The sequence below is a fragment of the Mytilus californianus genome, unplaced genomic scaffold, assembly GCF_021869535.1.
Source record: "Mytilus californianus isolate M0D057914Y unplaced genomic scaffold, xbMytCali1.0.p SCAF_2, whole genome shotgun sequence".
In the NCBI taxonomy this organism is placed as follows: domain Eukaryota; kingdom Metazoa; phylum Mollusca; class Bivalvia; order Mytilida; family Mytilidae; genus Mytilus; species Mytilus californianus.
In genome coordinates this window covers 9,915,447-9,933,646 of record NW_026262668.1, presented here as the reverse complement: position 1 = coordinate 9,933,646, position 18,200 = coordinate 9,915,447, and the positions used below count along the sequence as shown (strand labels likewise).

The window sequence follows — 18,200 nt, the reverse complement described above, 5'->3', positions numbered from 1 at the left end:
ATGGTCTACAGTTACTGAAAAAAGGAAAATAAGGGTGCGGTTAAAACTAATTAGGATTTTATTTTTTTCAGACTTTTTGTGTACTGAAAAACTTGACCAGTTAGCACTTTTTGCATACAATAAGTGGGAATCAAATTCAGTTATCGTCCGAAATATGTTTTGAATACTCTCTAATGTTTTAAAGGGGTGGATGAACACATGATTATATATGAAAAAAAAGAGTAAAATACTACATATATCTGAGTCAGGTTTCAGACGAGGTCGTTCATGTAAAACTACTCTGACCTAACTAATTGATGAAAGGCTATCATATTTAGTTAATGGAGAAATAGTTGGTACCGTGTTGTTTGGATTTTAGTCAGACTTTTGATCTTATTAACCATGATGTACTTTTAAAAAATCTCAGACTTTATCATATCGGAGAACACATGATAACTTGGATAAGTTCATATATATCTGATAGCACACGAAAATTAATGAATATAAATTTGATAGAAAGTTTGCAAAATATGGAGTGCCTCAAGTGTTTATTTTAGGTTCGTAGTTATTCGAATTCAAAACAATTTACCACTTCATGTTAAATCATCCAACATGGATTTATAGACTGGTGATACTTTATAACATTGCAAATGTAAACAGTACTTTGCAAAATGATTTGAATGCTGTACAGGAAATGAAGAGAATGCAACTAAGTTCGAAACAAAGACTAACACAACTATCAAAATTATTTATTACTATAAATGAAACCTGTGTTGAGAATGTTCATTCTTTCAAATCACTTGGAATTGACATCGATGAACATGTATTCTGTATGTGCCTGTCCCAAGTCAGGAGCATTTAATTCAGTGGTTGTCAATTGTTGCTGTATGTCATTTGGTTTTCGTTCATTATTTTGAACATAAATCAGGCCGTTAGTTTTCTCGTTTGAATTGTTTTACATTTGTCATTTTGGGGCCTTTTTTAGCTGACTATGTGGTGTGGGTTTTACTCATTGTTGAAGGGCGTACGGTGACCTATAGTTGTTAATTTCTGTGTCATTTGGTCTCTTGTGGAGGCAATCATACCACATCTTCTTATTTTTATACGACCGCAAAAAATTTTGCGGTCGTATATTGGTATCGTTCGTCGTCGTCGGCGTCAGCGTCGTCCGAGGACATTTGGTTTCCGGACAATAACTGAAGTTTAAGTGTATGGATCTCTAAGATATTTAACCAAAAGGTTCAATACCAAAAAAAGAAGGTTGGGATTGTTTTTGGGGGTGATGGTCCTAACCGTTTAGGAAATAGGGGCCAAAACAAGCATTTTTCTAGTTTCAGGACAATAACTTGTGTATAAATATTTTGACTGCTCTGAAATTGTACCACAAGGTTCAATACCACAAGTAGAAGGTTGGGATTCATTTGGGGGTTAACTGCCCAAACCGTTCAGGAATTAAGTAAAATAAATGTTTTTCTCCTCAAAAGAAAATTCTCTTTTTTTGGAAGGGGGTTAAATTGAAAAAAATTTGGGGGGTCAATTTTTTTTCCTCAAGATTTAAGAAATTGTCAATTTTCCAAAGATTGGGAGTCACAATTTATTTTGCTAATTCTTTGCATGTAGTCTGAAAACAGATTTACTAAGTATTGCACAACAGCACAGTATATTGCAAAACAGCATGAAATCTTCAATTGAATATAAATTCAAATCATACATTTAGACAATAACTTTAGTTTAAGTATATGGATCTCTATGAAATTTAACCAAAAAGGTTCAATACTACAAAAGGAAGGTTTGGATTGTTTTTCGGGGTGATAGTCCCAACTGTTTAGGAATTAGGGGCCAAAATGAGGCCAAAACAAGCATTTTTCTAGTTTCATTACAATAACTTGTGTACAAGTATTTTGATTGCTCTGAAATTGTACCACAAGGTTCAATACCACAAGTACAAGGTTGGGATTCATTTGGGGGGTAACTGCCCAAACCGTTCAGGAATTAGGGGCCAAAAGGGTCTAAAACAAGCATTTTTCTAGTTTTCAGGCAATAACTTGTGTTTAAGTGTATGGATGTCACATTTTGTCGCTAAACACGTTTTAGGCCTTTGTCAACTAGACCCTCTAACTAGGCTTATGAATACAGATTACCGCGACTCCTTTAAAATGAATTGACGGAATTCACAGAAACTTGCAATGATTCTTTTATAGATGGGACAGGAGGTTGTGCACTTGCTACTTTAACTTTTAATCTGATTTATTTCGGGGGGAGGTTTTTCACATACATGTACCAAAAACAAAAGAATTGACTTTGCCATTGTTAAATATTTTTTTTTTGGAGAGGGTAGTCAACACAGGTGTCCCTTGGAAAACTAGCACATTTAATAAAAAAAAATGACAAACGGATCTCTAGTTTGATAAAATAATCATAACTAAATAATATTAATTTCCATGGTATTATAAGTACTTAAACAATTGCTAATCTATTCTCACAAACCACACACCGGTAGTAATTTACAATTGTTTTGATTAATGCCAAACATCGAGGAATATATCAAACTTCTTCTTTTTAATTGCAATGGCCATAAGTTCTAGATAAATAGAAATCATCGCCTCACGCCAAAGAATATCACTCAGTGTCCGTAAATCGTTTTATTCTATAGAATATTCTTTTCATTAAAACATTGTTTTGATATGACATATTTTTGCATTTAACCAATGACATATAATTCCGTATTATATGTCTCTTATGAAATACACACAAAAGGTGCCTTTTAAATTTCGTCTAAATTTCCAGAATCAACTGTCATTCGTTTTTATAAGATTAATAAAAAAAAATGTTGATTAGAAGCATGTTTTCATGGAATGTGTGTCCGAGCGAGAACATCTCTATGTTCATTACTATAGGAATATTAATTTAAAACACAGATTTCACTATTCAGCCCCATTAGGGGCCAGCTGAGGCCCACCTCTGAGTGCGGGATTTTCTCGCTGCATGGAAGACCCATTGGTGGCTTTCGGCTGTTATCTGCTCTTTGGTGAGGTTGTTGTCACTTTGACATATTCCCCATTTCCATATTTCACCTTCTTTTTGATAGCTGAGGGATAGTTATGATAACTAGACTCAACTAGTGTTATCAGGAAACGTTCCTTGGAAGCACGGGTTCATGCAGAGCTCATCCAGACAGAAAACCATGCATCTAGGGTGACTATACGCTCCTTAACAAAAATATTGTTAGTATGACAAACACAGGTTTCATCTCCATATGACTAATCAACGGTGATCGAATGTGCTCTAGAAAGGTAATTAGTTACTGCATGCCCCACTAGTGACACCAGTTTATATAAATTTGAGAGAAAATACAAAACTGGCTGAACAGTTAAAACAAACCAGACTCAAATTAAACGAACAATTCAGTGCTCTTCAAGGTATAAACCAAATAAAACAGCCATCACATATATAATGAAAGAAACATATTTAAATCATGAATGAACATCTCGGTTTGATATAATTTCATTATAACATGCCTAAATTCAATATTTTGATGACGAAAAACCCCAATACATTAAAGAGCTTGGTGGTGAAAAACCCAATTGGATATTTGCTTGAAGGGTGAATTGGAGTTAATAATGCAATTGAAAAAACTATTTCACTCAATTACATAAAAAACCCATTTGTGAATTCTTATGTGGAGCTCTGTTGTATGCTGAATCTGATTAGTTTAGTTTGTGGGGAACCAGTACTGGTAAGTCAATAATATTTGGTCACGCGCCGTTGTTGTACATGTATCAGAATAACAACATCTCATCCATGGGGATTAGTTGTCAGTGGCGGATCCAGAACTTTTCATAAGTTGGGGCCCGCTGACTGACCTAAAGGGGGGGCTCCAGTCATGCTTCAGTGATTCCCTATATAATCAACCACTCTTTTTCCCACGAAAGGGGAGGCCCGGGCCCCACTGGATCCGCCTATGCGAGCACTTACCCAAAGAGCCCCCCCCCCAAAAAATGGAGCAAATCCCACTGTATTGTCATCAAACAACAAACACCAGAGTCAAACAAGCCTTAATTCTTTTAATATTTATATATGAAATCAAATCAAAGCAAACATTTTACAGTTTATTCTTTTGTTTCAAATGCTATTTACTCCGGACACCGTCCGGCTTCCTCCACCAATAAAAACGCCGCCACGAAATAGCCCAAATGTGGCGCTTAAAAGTGGCGTTAAAACACCAATAATCAATCAATCAATCAAATGCTATTTATATAAAATATCTCAGGTTGGAGACAGTTAAGCTTTTAACCTCGCCACACTCCGGGGCTTTATGTGTCTGTCTCAAAACAGAAGCCTATAATTCAGTTGTTGTTGTTGGTGGTTGTAGTCTGTCATAAAAGAGAAGCGAAATTTACCACGGGGACAGTCACATTCAAACTCTTAAAAGTCGAAAATAAACTGACAACATGGCTAAAAATTAAGGAAAAAAAGGCCAACAGACAAACAACAGTTCACAAAGCACAACACAGAAAACTATACACTGAGCAACGCGAACCCCATTAAATTTTAAATTAGCGGTTATCTCGTTGCACTGTTTTGGTCTAAGTGCCGAATTGGCCATGTCGTCCCTTTTTGATCATTTCACTCCAAGTCACATCATTTCCTCGATTATTGTCAAAACTGCAACACGTTGGTTTTTTTTTTACTTGGAGTTTAACCCACCACTAGAGTAAGTTTAACTTTTATGTTTGTGCTCATTTTTTATATCGTTGTGCAAATTGTTGAATTATACATTTTATGCACCTTCATTTTTGATTATTGATGTTCATTTACACCCGACATGAGTAAATGCTGCCGCTGTGGGTAAACAGTACTGTTTGTATTTTTTTATGTGTGCATTTTCCCCTTAAACTCCATTCATTATTTGTCAATCCCACATGTTAGGATTTATTTTTAAGATTTATAGATGTAGACAATGGTCACGCTCGAATTTTCTAAAAATACAGTACAGCACAGTCTCAACGTGCGTACACACTTATATCGTGCATGTTATGAAAAGTACAGTCAAGCACAGATGCAACCTATCATTTCTCTTGCCTATGTAGATTATGTGTGTGCAATCTTTTTCTGATATATTCATGTTGTATTTCGAAGGTTTTTCTGAATCATCATGAGTGTTGTGTACAAGAGTTACTTGTATTGAACTGTATAACCATTTTCTTTGTGAATGTACTACTATTTGACATTTATTGTATAAGTGTTGTCTTAATAGTATGCTTATTGGTGTTATTTTGTATTTTCAGTTTTTCACCCTCTCCGGGGGTCTGTATATCAATAAAAAGTTGATCTCTCAACGACTTATCAGTACACTCATGCTCCGGAATGGTAAACAAATCCTGCTCCACAATGCTGTATGGGTTCAACTAGATAAACATTTTTTTAATCTAAAGAATGATATTTTTATTGTATATTTTTCACCAGAATATTCTTCTGGTTGTACAGAAGATATAAATGAAGTTTATTCAAAGTTGCTTAGGAATATTGAGCACTATGGTCAACTCGGAGATATTTTAATTCAAGGTAATTTTTTATGCCTATACTAATACTATTCCTGACTATGTAATCTCTGATGAAGCAAAATTCCCAAAATCAAATGACAATGAGTATTCAATTGACTCTCATAATTTAAGAAATAATCTTGATTCGAAATCTGCAAACAGGAGTGGAAAATTATTAATTGATTTATGTAAAGAATCCGGACTCAGAATACTGAATGGAAGAACTATTGGAGACCCTATGGGCAAATGTACATGTATAACATATAATGGTTCCAGTCTTGTAGACTATACACTTGTGTCTTCTAATATATTAGAATGTATTGGAAACTTTAAAGTTAATGAGTTTACCACAATTTCAGATCATTGTCCCATCAGTTGCTCTTTACTTACTTTCTTTCAAAAATGTAAAAACACAGGGACAAAATTAGATCCTCTGCCTGGTAAATTTATTTGGGATAACAAAGCAATTGGTTGCTATACTACAAACATTCAAAGCTCACAGGTGAAACATAGACTAGATGATTTTGTATGTGATAGGCAGATCGATTCTAATATAGCTGTGGAAAAATTTAACGCATTATTATGTGATACAGCTCTTTCATCCACTAAATTTGTTCAAAAGAAAATCATGAATAGGCCTATCAAGAAAAATTAAAAAAACATGGTTCTCGGACTCTTGTCATGACCTTCATACTACAGTTAAAAAGTACTGTTTTCTTGTAAATAAGTTTCCAGACAATGGGTCCTACAGGAAATCATTTTACTCATTTAAATCTAAATTAAGAAGAAGGTGTAAACAAGAAGAAAGAAGTTACAAAGGTCAAATCTGTGACCGAATTTCACTAAATATGAAAAAAGACCCAAAGACATTTTGGAATTTACTTAACAAATTAAATGCTCTATCAGAATTAAAAGAAGAAACCCATTTTGATCAAGAATTATTTATAAACTACTTTAAAAAAATGAACAGTACTTCTAATATCCAAAACAATAAATTCCATGACATAATTATTGAAAAGTTGAATGCCTTAAAAAAGACACTAAATACATGCAATTCTGATAACGAATTTAATCAACCAATTCAGCCAGTTGAAATCTTAAAGGCAGTTAAGACACACAAAAATGGTAAATCATCAGCATGAGACTTAATTTCTAATGAAATGATTAAATGTGGTATGCCAGTATTATTAGAACCCCTATAAAAACTTTTCAACCTAGTATTTATGAAAGGCAGCTTCCCAAAATTATGGAACAAAAGTCTGATCACGTTAATTCATAAAAAGGGGAACAAATCTGACCCATCTGATTATAGAGGTATCTCATTGACTTATAATTTGGGAAAATTATTCAATAAAATTATACACACCAGACTTATGAAGTTCATTAACACCAATAATTTGATAAGTGAAAATCAAATTGGCTTCAAAGAAAAAGCTAGAACAGCAGATCACATCTTCTCATTAAAGTCAATTGTTGATAAATATAAGACCAAAAAAAAAGAAAGTTTTTGCAGCATTTATAGATCTACGAAAAGCCTTTCATACTGTCTGGAGGGAGGGTTTATTTTACATCCTACTCCAAAACAGACTTCCAGGCAAGCTTTTTAATGTCATTTAATCAATGTATAATGAAAACAAATGCAGAATTAAATTTCAAAATGGTATTAGCCATGAATTTATATAAAATTGCGGAGTAAAACAAGGGGATGTACTTAGCCCAACTTTGTTTAATATTTATATAGATGGCCTTGTAAATGACCTTGATCATGCAAACACTCAACCAATTGTTATAGGAGATGTTAAACTAACATCATTATTATATGCAGATGATATTATTCTAATGTCAGAAACCCAAGAAGGACTACAAAATGCACTTAATGAGTTAACTAAATTTTGTTCCCTGTGGAAACTTGATGTAAACAAACAAAAATCAAAAATTATAATTTTCAATTCTAATGGGAAATCCCATTGTAATTATTTTAAAGTAGAAAACGAGCATCTTGAGACTGTTAAATCTTATTGTTACCTTGGAATAACAATAAATTATTCAGGCAATTTAAGTCATTCAAAAAAAATTCTTATGGAAAAAGGAAGAAAGGCTTGGTTTAAAATAAAAAAAAACAGTTTCTTTAGATAACTCTTGCAATATGCTTGAAAAATTATTTGATACTTTAGTTGTCCCAATCACTCTTTATGGAAGTGAAGTATGGGGTGAAAGCGAAGTGTTCAAAGATTCAGATCCATTTGAACATTTACATATAAAATTTATTAAAGAAATTTTAGGGGTACAGTGCAAAACAACAAATGTAGCTTGTCTAGCTGAGACAAACAGAACCCCTTTGTACTTAAAAATTCAGCTTTCAGCTATAAAATTTCTAAACCACATTGTGAACTCACCTAATTCTTTAGTCTATAAAATATTTAATAATGTAGAGAAAACAAGTAAATGGGTTAACATTGTAAAAGACTGGTTAAATAAATTAGGTTTTGGCCATCTTACTTTTGATACTATTAATTTAAAATATTACATAAATACTATCCAACAAAGAATCAAATTATGAATTGTTCTATCCATAAATGTGAAAAATTAAATTTCTTTTGTAAGACTAAAAAAATTGGAAAAAGGCCCCCGTATATTGATATATGTAAATTCAAAACTGACAGATCAGTTTTCAGTAAACTTAAACTCAGTGCCCATTCCCTAGCAATTGAAAGGGGGCGTTATACCAACACCGAAAGAAGTAAACGCATTTGCTTATCCTGTAATAGACAAGAAATTGAGGATGAATACCATTTCTTCTCAGTCTGTCCATGCTTTATATCACTGAGGGACACCTATATACAAAATATTAATAAAAATCTTAATTTCAATTTTATTAAATTGCAGTCAACTATAACACTGAGGCATATGACCGCACTTTTAAATAGCAGTCTGCCAGTCATTATAAAACTCACCATAAAGTATATTAATGATTGTTTTTATTGAGAACATCTGTATAAATTATATTTCTTTTAATATGTATCCTAATTTTTGTTTTTGTTTTTTTGTACATGGACATTAATGATGTGTTAACTGTCGATACACACATATTTATGGTCTTTTTTCCCCTGGGAATACCACTGTCACTCTTATATAATTATAGTCAATTTAACTATTGTCAGTTTATTGTCTCAATACTGTATGCCATAACCATTTAATGTAAATGTGTTTGTGCTAATAAATATTGTCTATTGTCTATGTTGCATAATTGTTTTTTCGTTTATTGTTTACGAATACCTCAGACCATCGATATTATTGTTTGAATTGTGTCTGCATATTGGCATAACGGGGCCTTTACTAGCTTACAGTACAGGAAATGGCTTGCTCATTGTTTGGGGATGTATGGCGACCAATACTTTACTTACATCCTCTAATGGAGGGTTGTCAATCATAAAATAAAGAAAATAATTTGTCACAATAATATCAATAGAAGGTAATAGTCATAATCAGGGACGGATCGAGGGTCCAAGGAATGGGGTAAGGAAAAAAACGCTGAACATAGTTAGGGGAGTTTTTAACGATTTAAGAGAAAAAAACTATATTTTCTACCCGCGCTGTCTACCCCCTTCCCCCTTTTTTTGGATGCACATCTGATAATGTTTGTATAAACAATAATATGAACAGTGCATTAATTTAAATAAAATTATCTTATGTTATCTTAACTTATTGAAAACATTATCTTAACCGTGATTAGACGGTTCCACATTGACAGTCATGGTTTTAAACAGATCCCTTCTGTCAAAGTTTTAATTTTTATTTTTGACATAAACACATGAGTAAACTATTTAAATTTTAGCGCACATTAAGTCAATTTACCTTTGGAATGTTTAAATTTTTTAGATTGTCTCCCTTTAATCAAATAGGAAGTATTAAAAACGAAAGTAATTGGTTTAAAACATTAAATCAAATCGACACGGTAAGTTACCTCATCAAACAGGAAAGAATTACTTATGAACCCCACCTATTGAAGGAATAAGCCTAGACATACATCATATACGAAGGGGTGGAAAGGAAATTTTGCCGTTTATTTGATGTTGTTTATGATCTGTATTTGTCACAATTATAATTATGTATGCTTAAATATGACAATAAAGGTACTAGTGGAAACTATAAAGACGACATTCCAAATGAATTTCAGATTTAAAATGCTAGAGCTTCATAACTACAAATAACCCCAGAGAGAAGTCCTGATTAAGTGACCGCACTTAAAGACGGATCAAGGCCCTAGCCCCATTGTAGAGCTTCATATATGATTAATTCAAATAGATATATTAAGAAGATGTGGTATGAGAGCCAATGAGACAACTCTCCATCCAAGTCAAAATTTATAAAAGTAAACCATTATAAGACTTTTTACATGTCTCACTCTAAACGTTACCTAGTTTGTCCCTTGTTCATAATCCTAGGATCTGCATGTGTCTTTTGCATGTATATGTATATAATATACTGAAGTTCAAAGTTATTCCATGGGTACAAATGTGGTCACGTTGACAACTGACTGTAATCTATCAGAATCAATCTCAGTGTCTGGCTAATTTCCGTCTTAGAATTTTTTTATGAACACACTTTTATATTGATCTCTGCACCAACAACAATTGTTATAGAATTGTTTAGATTAATTACTACGAATTTGCAATGCATGGTCAGGTCTTCTAGCTAACTGGTGAAATTCAGAGTCTGCATGGTTGATTATCAAAAAGGAGGAAAATTAGTCTTTACATATATATACCTGAACTTTCTCAATTCAAGTTAATGGATTATTGCAAGAATTGTTTACGGTTAAGGTAATAATAATTTGTGGAATGCAACATACATGACAGATTTTGATGCCTGACACCAACTTGCAATTCCTCAGGAATCCACCACGATAATCTAGTCCTATAACATATGACTTCACATTTTTTATTCAATATTTAACGTTTATATACTGATATTTCCATTTGTTAAAATTTACATTGATAGTTAAAAAAAAAACACAAAAAATATTGCCCACGAGGTCATATGTTATAGGACTACATGGTTCTCGATTCTGAGACAATAAACAAAGACTTGTAATTTCAAGGTGTTTATAGTGTATGTGTTTAATCTAATATATGATACCATGTTCCTTTTAACTATATCAAGTAGTAAATCATTGTATTCCATATTTCATATTTCATATTCATGATACTGGTAAATGGTAAACGTGTTTAAACATAATTGATAATGGCTTTACCGGTGATATTTGACATGTGACAATTGATCTCATCTTGTATTAGTTAAAAATATTGGAACACCTGCATGCATGTGTATTGCTTATTATACGATAAATGCCTTTTTAACACATTCGCGCTTTGATTTTTTTGTCATGGTAAGGTCTGCTTTTCTTCGGCTTGTAGTTTTTGATAGCACCTTAAAAATTGTATCTTCTTTCAACTTTTAGGCAAAGTATTCTTAAACGACCCATCTTTAAAGAAAAACAAAACGTCGTTAATATTGTATTGATGTATCATGTTTATTGAACTTTTTTACACAGGTTGTGTTGTATTACACATTTCACGAGGAAACACAATAATAAGATGTAAATCACAAGCATGTGCATACTTATTAAGATGAAATATAAAACTATTGTGCTGTTTCAGAAATTTCACGACTGTACCAAAATACTTGTGTACGTTTTTTATGCCCCCGCCGTAGCGGAGGGGGCATTAAGTTTTACCCTTGTCCGTCTGTACGTCCGCCCGTCCGTCCGTCCTTCCGTCCGTACGTCCCAAAGTTGGTTTCCGTTCTCTTAACTTTAGTTTGCCTCAACCAAATGTTATGAAACTTATATTACCACTAAATACAGATCAAGTTTGAATTTTGGTGGCGTCACTTTTACCGTTCTAGAGTTATGCTCCTTTACAAATGGAAAAATTGCTAAATTTTTCGTTTCCGTTCTCTAACTTAAGTTTGCCTCAACCAAATGTTATGAAACTTATACACAATGCTTATTACCACAATATACAGATCAAGTTTGAATTTTGGTGCCGTCACTTTACTGTTCTAGACAAATGGAAAAATTGCTAATTTTTTCTTTTTTTTTTTCTAAATATCAAGTCATTTTCAAAATTGGAGTTATCTTCCTTTGTCCATGATTATAGTTGAATCAACTACAATCAATGCTTTATACAATGCAATGTTTAATTTTGCCTTCCACTGATAAATTAAAGCAATTTTTACCCTTCATTTCTAAAAATATTTTAAAGTCTTCTTTGAAAATTGGAGTTATCTTTCTTTGTGCATAATGGTAGTTGAATCAACTACAACCAATGCTTTATACAATGCAATATTCAATTTTACTTCCTACTGATAAATTAAAGCAATCTTTACCATTCAGTGCTTACAAGCACTTTAATTACCGTTCTAAGGTAATGCCCCTTTACAAATGAAAAAATTGCTGAATTTTTCGTTTCCGTTCTCTAACTTGAGTTTGTCTTAACTAAATGTAATTTCTAAAAATATCAATGTCATTATTCAAGTAATTTTTAAAATTGGAGTTATCTTCCATTGTCCATGATTATAGTTGAATCAACTACAATCAATGCTATATACAATGCAATGTTTAATTTTGCCTTCCACTGATAAAACACAGATCAAGTTGAATTTGAGTAGTGTCACTTTAACCATTATTGAGTTATGCCCCTTAATAAATCGAAAGATTGCAAAATTTTTAGTTTCCATTCTGTAACTTAAGTTTGCCCCAACCAAACATTATGAAACCTATACACAATATTCATTACCGCAAAACTAAGATAATGTACAATTTTTTTGTTTCCGTTCTCTAACTTTAGTTTGCCTCAACCAAATGTTATGAAACTTATACACAATGATTATATTTTATTAATACATAATACAGATTAAGTACGAAATTTGGTGGCGTCACTTTTACCATTCTTGAGTTATGTCCCTTTATAAACATAAAAATTGCTGAATTTTTCGTTTCCGTTCTCTAACTTTAGTTTGTCTCAACCAAATGTTATAAAACTTATACACAACAGTTCTGGAGTTATGCGTGTTTACAAATAGAAAAATTGCTGAATTTTTAGTTTCTGTTCTCTACTTAAGTTAGCCTCAACCAAATATTTCTCATGCAAAAATCCTTCTCAATGTTAATTGTATGTCTGTCCTTAACTTTTAAGATAACTTTATATTTCCGTCATTTTTAGCTATTCCGGATTCTTTTTTCTCGTAAGCTGATTTGGTATAATCCATCTGAACTTTGCTCATCATTTAGTGTCCGTCGTCTGCCGTCGTTCGTAAACTTTTACAAAAATAATCTTCTCTGAAACTACAGAGCAAATTGGAACCAAAGAAGATTGCAATCATTCTTAAGGTAATTAGTTGAAAAAGTGTGTCGGATGATCCAGTCTTCCAACCAACATTGCTGCCAATGCTTAACATAGAACTTGAGGGTAAAACGAAAGTATTATGCAGTCATGATCGTTAAAACCGTAATGTATAGAGAAAATCTAACGGGCATAAATGTTCAAAATAACAAGATCTACCTACCGTCTATTTCGACCAAACTTGTCGAACAACTAGGCATACGAGTTGTTATCCTTAAATTATAATAATTACCAATGTTGCAATTTTGGCTAATATCGTTAAAACTGTAATAGATAAAAAAAAACAAAAAAAAACTGTAAATTACAAAAATGATGAAAGACGAATTTTAACCCTTGTTTATGTTTTTTTTTCGGAAACCATAGTAGTTAGACAGAAACTGTAAACAGCAAAAATGACCAGCAGCACGGTACAAGATCTACAAATAAATCAACTTGGACGATAACGTCAGACTCTCTTTTGTATGAATATTTGCCCTTGAATGACATGTTTTACTAATTTGTTGCTTTCTTGCTAGTAGTTATCAGAAATTCGTATTGAATTGTATCAATTATGATGAAAAATGCCAGATTAGTTTGTTGACTTATTTTTCGAACCCTTTTCCCTTCCTCGTTCTTGATGTCAACGTATTTGTATACCAATATGCCATATTTTTACTCCGGACATACATGTTTACTTTCAACGCGCCACTTGAATAGTTAACACGTACATTTACAGTATAAATATGAATATATGGTAAAAATAATTGACATAACTAGTTAATTATTCAAGCTATACTTAAAATTAAGGATAAGGTGCTCAAAGTGGGATATATGATATTATTTTCTAAGCTTTTTTTTACATTATTTGCCATTTGTCGTGCTTTTTCCAAATAGAAAATGAAAAAAATATGTGTCACCGTGCTGGATTCGAAGATAAATCGCGATCAATCTAAAAAATTGCGTCCCCCCTTTGTAACCTCAGCGTTAGCGCGAAAATGCACGACGTCGCAGGTGTATATATATATTGATTATAAAGGGCTACCTTAAAATAATAATATTGTTTTCGGAAATAAAAATATGTGTATTATTTTGCCTATTACTTATTTACTTCAGAAAGTAGATCGGATTGATTGAAGTATTATGCTAAGACTTAACGGTTGTACCTTGAAATACCTTTACTGCACGTGCAAATAATGCTAGATGAAAAACGGTGATTTTCGTTGGTATTTTTTTAAAATGTTCAGCTAATCTGTGGTGGGGGAAATTTATGATTTCAAATTTAAATCGTCTCGTTTGGTACTGAGATGAAAGCTTGTGTCTAATTCGAGGTATAAATCTAAAAATGAGTCGGAGGAAGTCGTGTCTGTTGTTTCTTTAATTTCTAGTTCTTGGGTATATATTAATGGAACACAACCAGAAAAGTTTGGATTGTTAATGTAAAGAACATCATCAATATATCTGAATGTGAAATTAAATTATCTGGCTTCTCAGTTTGATCTTCTTGTTTTTTGAGATGTATCTGAAGGAACTCAGAAAATTAGAAGAGGTCGGCCAGGAGAGACGCACAGTTCGTTCCCATAGGAATGCCGACAATTTGTTGAATAAGTCTACCATCAAATTCAACAAATATGTTGTCAATAATAAACTCAAGAATAGTGGTCACTTGTTTTTCTGTGTAGCATGTTTTAAGACAGGTTGTAGGTATTCCAATGGGCACCAATTGCGCCCCTTTAATAGCAGACTTGTTCTTGTACTGTTATGAATCACAGTTTACGACCAAACTCAGTAAAGACTCGTCCAAATTGCATTTAATTGATAAATTCAACAACACTTACCGTTATCTTGATAATATTTTTTCGTTAAATAATCAATAATTTTCTAAATATACTACCGAAATTTACCCAAAGGAACTTACTTTAAATAAATCAAATATAAACGGTACTAACTGTCCTTTCCTAGATTTAGATATTTCAGTTTTACACGGGAAACTCTAAACTAAATTCTACGAGAAAGGGACGATTTTTCGTTCTCTATTGTTAATTTTCCTTTTTTGAACGGTGATGTGCCTTTGGCACCATCTTACGGTGTTTATATATCACAACTCGTTCGCTTTGCTCGTGTTTGTTGTGACATTTTGGATTTCAATAAACATAATCCATGTATTTACTAGTAAATTATTAAGTCAGGGATTCTTCACCACAAATAACTTAAAACCGTCACTAAATTCTTCCATAGATGCAAAACATTGGTTTTGGAAGTTTGGTTGTTCAAAAAGCATAGCACATCCAAATTCTACGCAGATGCTGTTTACCGAGCCCGGAAATTTAAACACGATCCGGGTAAACTTATCGATCCTTTAAATAAACTTATTCTAAAAGGTTACCAATTCAACACTGCAGTTAGATCTTTGAATATTGTTTTTTTGGTATAAATATGGATTTTGTTATCAGTTGATTAAAATCAAAATAAATATTATTTATATATACATTTGCACAATCATGGCTCTACAATTTATCGATACCTGTATCTTGGCATTGCACAAGGTCATGTTTTTTTCTCTGACTGTTAAAGACGTATTTACACTAAATAAATTGGATATTGGATGTGTATTGATTGATATTTTAGTCTTATTGCATGATTTTTTTTATTAGTTGTTAAATGGCTTTGAACTAGATGTCAGTCACTACGAGTACTCTCAGATCTGTATTTAGTGGGGTTTTTTGTTGTTGTTGTTGTTGTTGTTGTGGGGATGTATAGGTACCCTGCCAAGTCCGGTCTGTGTTTTTGTTAGATGTATTTCTGTTTTTTTATCGATCTGATGAGTTAGGCCCTTTTCATCTGATATTTATAGTTTATTCTTATGTTGTGCTGTTACACCACTGTCCAATGTTAGGGGAGGGTTGGCGCCTTCAAACTAGTTTAACCCGCCACATTCTGTATAATTGTGCCTGTCCAAAGTCAGGATCCTGTAATTCAGTGGTTGATGTTTGTTGCTATATATATCATATTTGTTTTTCGTTCTTTATTTTGTACATAAATCAAGCCATTAGTTTTCTCGTTTGAATTGTTTTACATTTGCCTATTCGGGGCCTTTTATAACTGACTATGCGGTATGGGTTTTCTCATTGTTGAAGGCTCTGCGGTGACCTATAGTTGTTAATTTCTGTGTCATTTTGGTCTCTTGTGGAGAGTTGTCTCATTGGTAATCATACCACATCTTCTTATTTTTCATATTTACATATAAATGTAGGACTAGTTAAAAATGCCCTTATAAAGTTCCAGATCAACCATATTTACCAATTTCTTTCGCAAATCATGTTTAGAAATGGATCAATTATGCGTTAAGTTTACCGAAACAGCAGTGGGGTCTTCGATGAAAGTCGGGTAACGGGCATACGATAGTTTTGATCCCACGGTGAATTTTTGACGAAAATTTGCATACAAGCTATTTTTCACCTCGTCGATTTGAATATGTAATAAAAAAAATAAACCTTCATGTGCTACTTTTATAAATTTCAGTCTTTTTCTCAAAATTTTCTGTCGTTTTATTCTAAATCTTGAACCTTTGATAAAAATGAATTACTTTTAAAAAAAAATGTTACACAAATTTAGAGCATATTTATGTAAAGAAGATTTTCCAAATGTTTTTTTACAAATCCGCTTGTGTTTATCTTTCGAAACAAAATAGTTAGATATAACTGTCAAAAGGATAGTAATGTCCAAGAAACCGAATTTTTAGTAATGTCTAAAATTACGAACCCATTTATCTCTAAAAGTAGCATATAGAGGTATATTTTTATGACAAATTTGAAATCACTAGGTGAAAAATAGCTTGTATGCAAATTTTCGTAAAACATTCACTGTGGGATCAAAACTCTATCTTATGCCCTTAAAGCGAAGTGTACGTAATTAACTACTCTACAGATTTGTTTTACATTTCATAGATGGATTTTGCTTGTAAAAATACACCAGAAAATTAAATAAAAAAGGGGTAACCGTTTTATATTTTTTTCTTGAACCTCATAATATTAAAAACAAATAAGGCTTCAAACTTTCATTCACTTCTTCTGACTGATCATACACAAAAACACAATAAAAGAAAACAATTTTGGCTAACCCTTCGAAATTTGAATTGAAAATAATGATAAAGAAGAGATGTCATGTTCTAATTTTATCATACATGTGTTGCCGTGTAGTTAAAGTTTCAACAATGATTCTAAATTTAGATTTTACTTTCCCAAAAAATTGCGGACGGAATAGAAGATACCTGTTATTTTTCTGCACTTCGAATAAAGTTGAATGCTGAGGTCAAATGACATAGCTTTTACTTATTCTGTGATCAATTTTAGGGTGGGCTTCGTGTTCGTGCTCAATTTTAAGTTTATAAGTAGTTTTTTTTTAGACCGAGTCTGATGGTTCTTTTTTGTCGACTTTGTTTTTCGGCTTGTCACTGCTCGATTACCTCCTTAGTATCTTCTTGCATTTCATAAGAAAATGAAATATTTCCTAAAACTTTCAACTGCATTCATATACCTAATACTCAGTTTTGTGTCGAAATAAAAAAAGAACATGCCAATTCTTTCAATCAACATTTGCATGTCATTCGTCACCTGTGCAATGTTATGATACTGTTTATATTTCGTATAAACCTACGGGTTTTCAAAACTTGAACCTTGAAACTTGAAACTTTTATTTCTCAAGACCCCATCAGGGGTATGTGAATATAAACAACAAAAACAACAATAACATATGTATACAAGAACAAATAGATGAGTGGAATGACATGATTATATATACAGTTGTATAAAGTAAATGGTTAATGAAATTTGCAGTGGAAGGCAATTCTAATTTATAACAGACAACATTTATCTAATTAATAACAGACAGAACAATATTACAAATTTGGCAAGTTTGACAATTACACTGTAGTCATCAGAACAAAAAAGTTCACAATATTTAATAGTATTTGGCTTTTTATGCACATTACGGGGCAAAAGCCTTTGTCTTTCACTTGAGAAAAAAGTATATTTAAACAGATAGTGGAATTCATCACCAATTTCACATAAACTGAATAAATCACAAATTCGATCATCACGTTGGACACTCAAAAAACGACCTTGTTCTATTGGCAATTTATGATTCATACATCTAAAATTACAATATGGCTTTCGAAGATCATATGGTAGATCAACAATATATCTTTCAAAATTATGAACGGTTTTTAAAATTCTATAGTTTAAACACTTAGCTGAATCATAAACAGTAGAAAACAAATTTGCAAAGACATTGTTTG

The 18,200-nt window shown here is 32.4% G+C and overlaps 1 protein-coding gene across 6 annotated transcripts in view; it reads left to right on the top strand.

Annotated features, from left to right (window-relative positions):
* Positions 1–18,200, top strand: part of LOC127727858 (uncharacterized) — a 103,335-nt gene that overhangs the window by 13,905 nt on the left and 71,230 nt on the right. The window contains exon 1 of one of the 6 annotated variants that reach the window (XM_052234979.1): positions 9,278–9,477. The exons of the other annotated variants lie outside the window; for them this stretch is intronic. The gene's annotated coding sequence lies outside the window, so the exon portion shown is untranslated. Of the gene's footprint in view, positions 1–9,277; positions 9,478–18,200 lie in introns of those variants that run through there. 6 annotated transcript variants of the gene reach the window in all.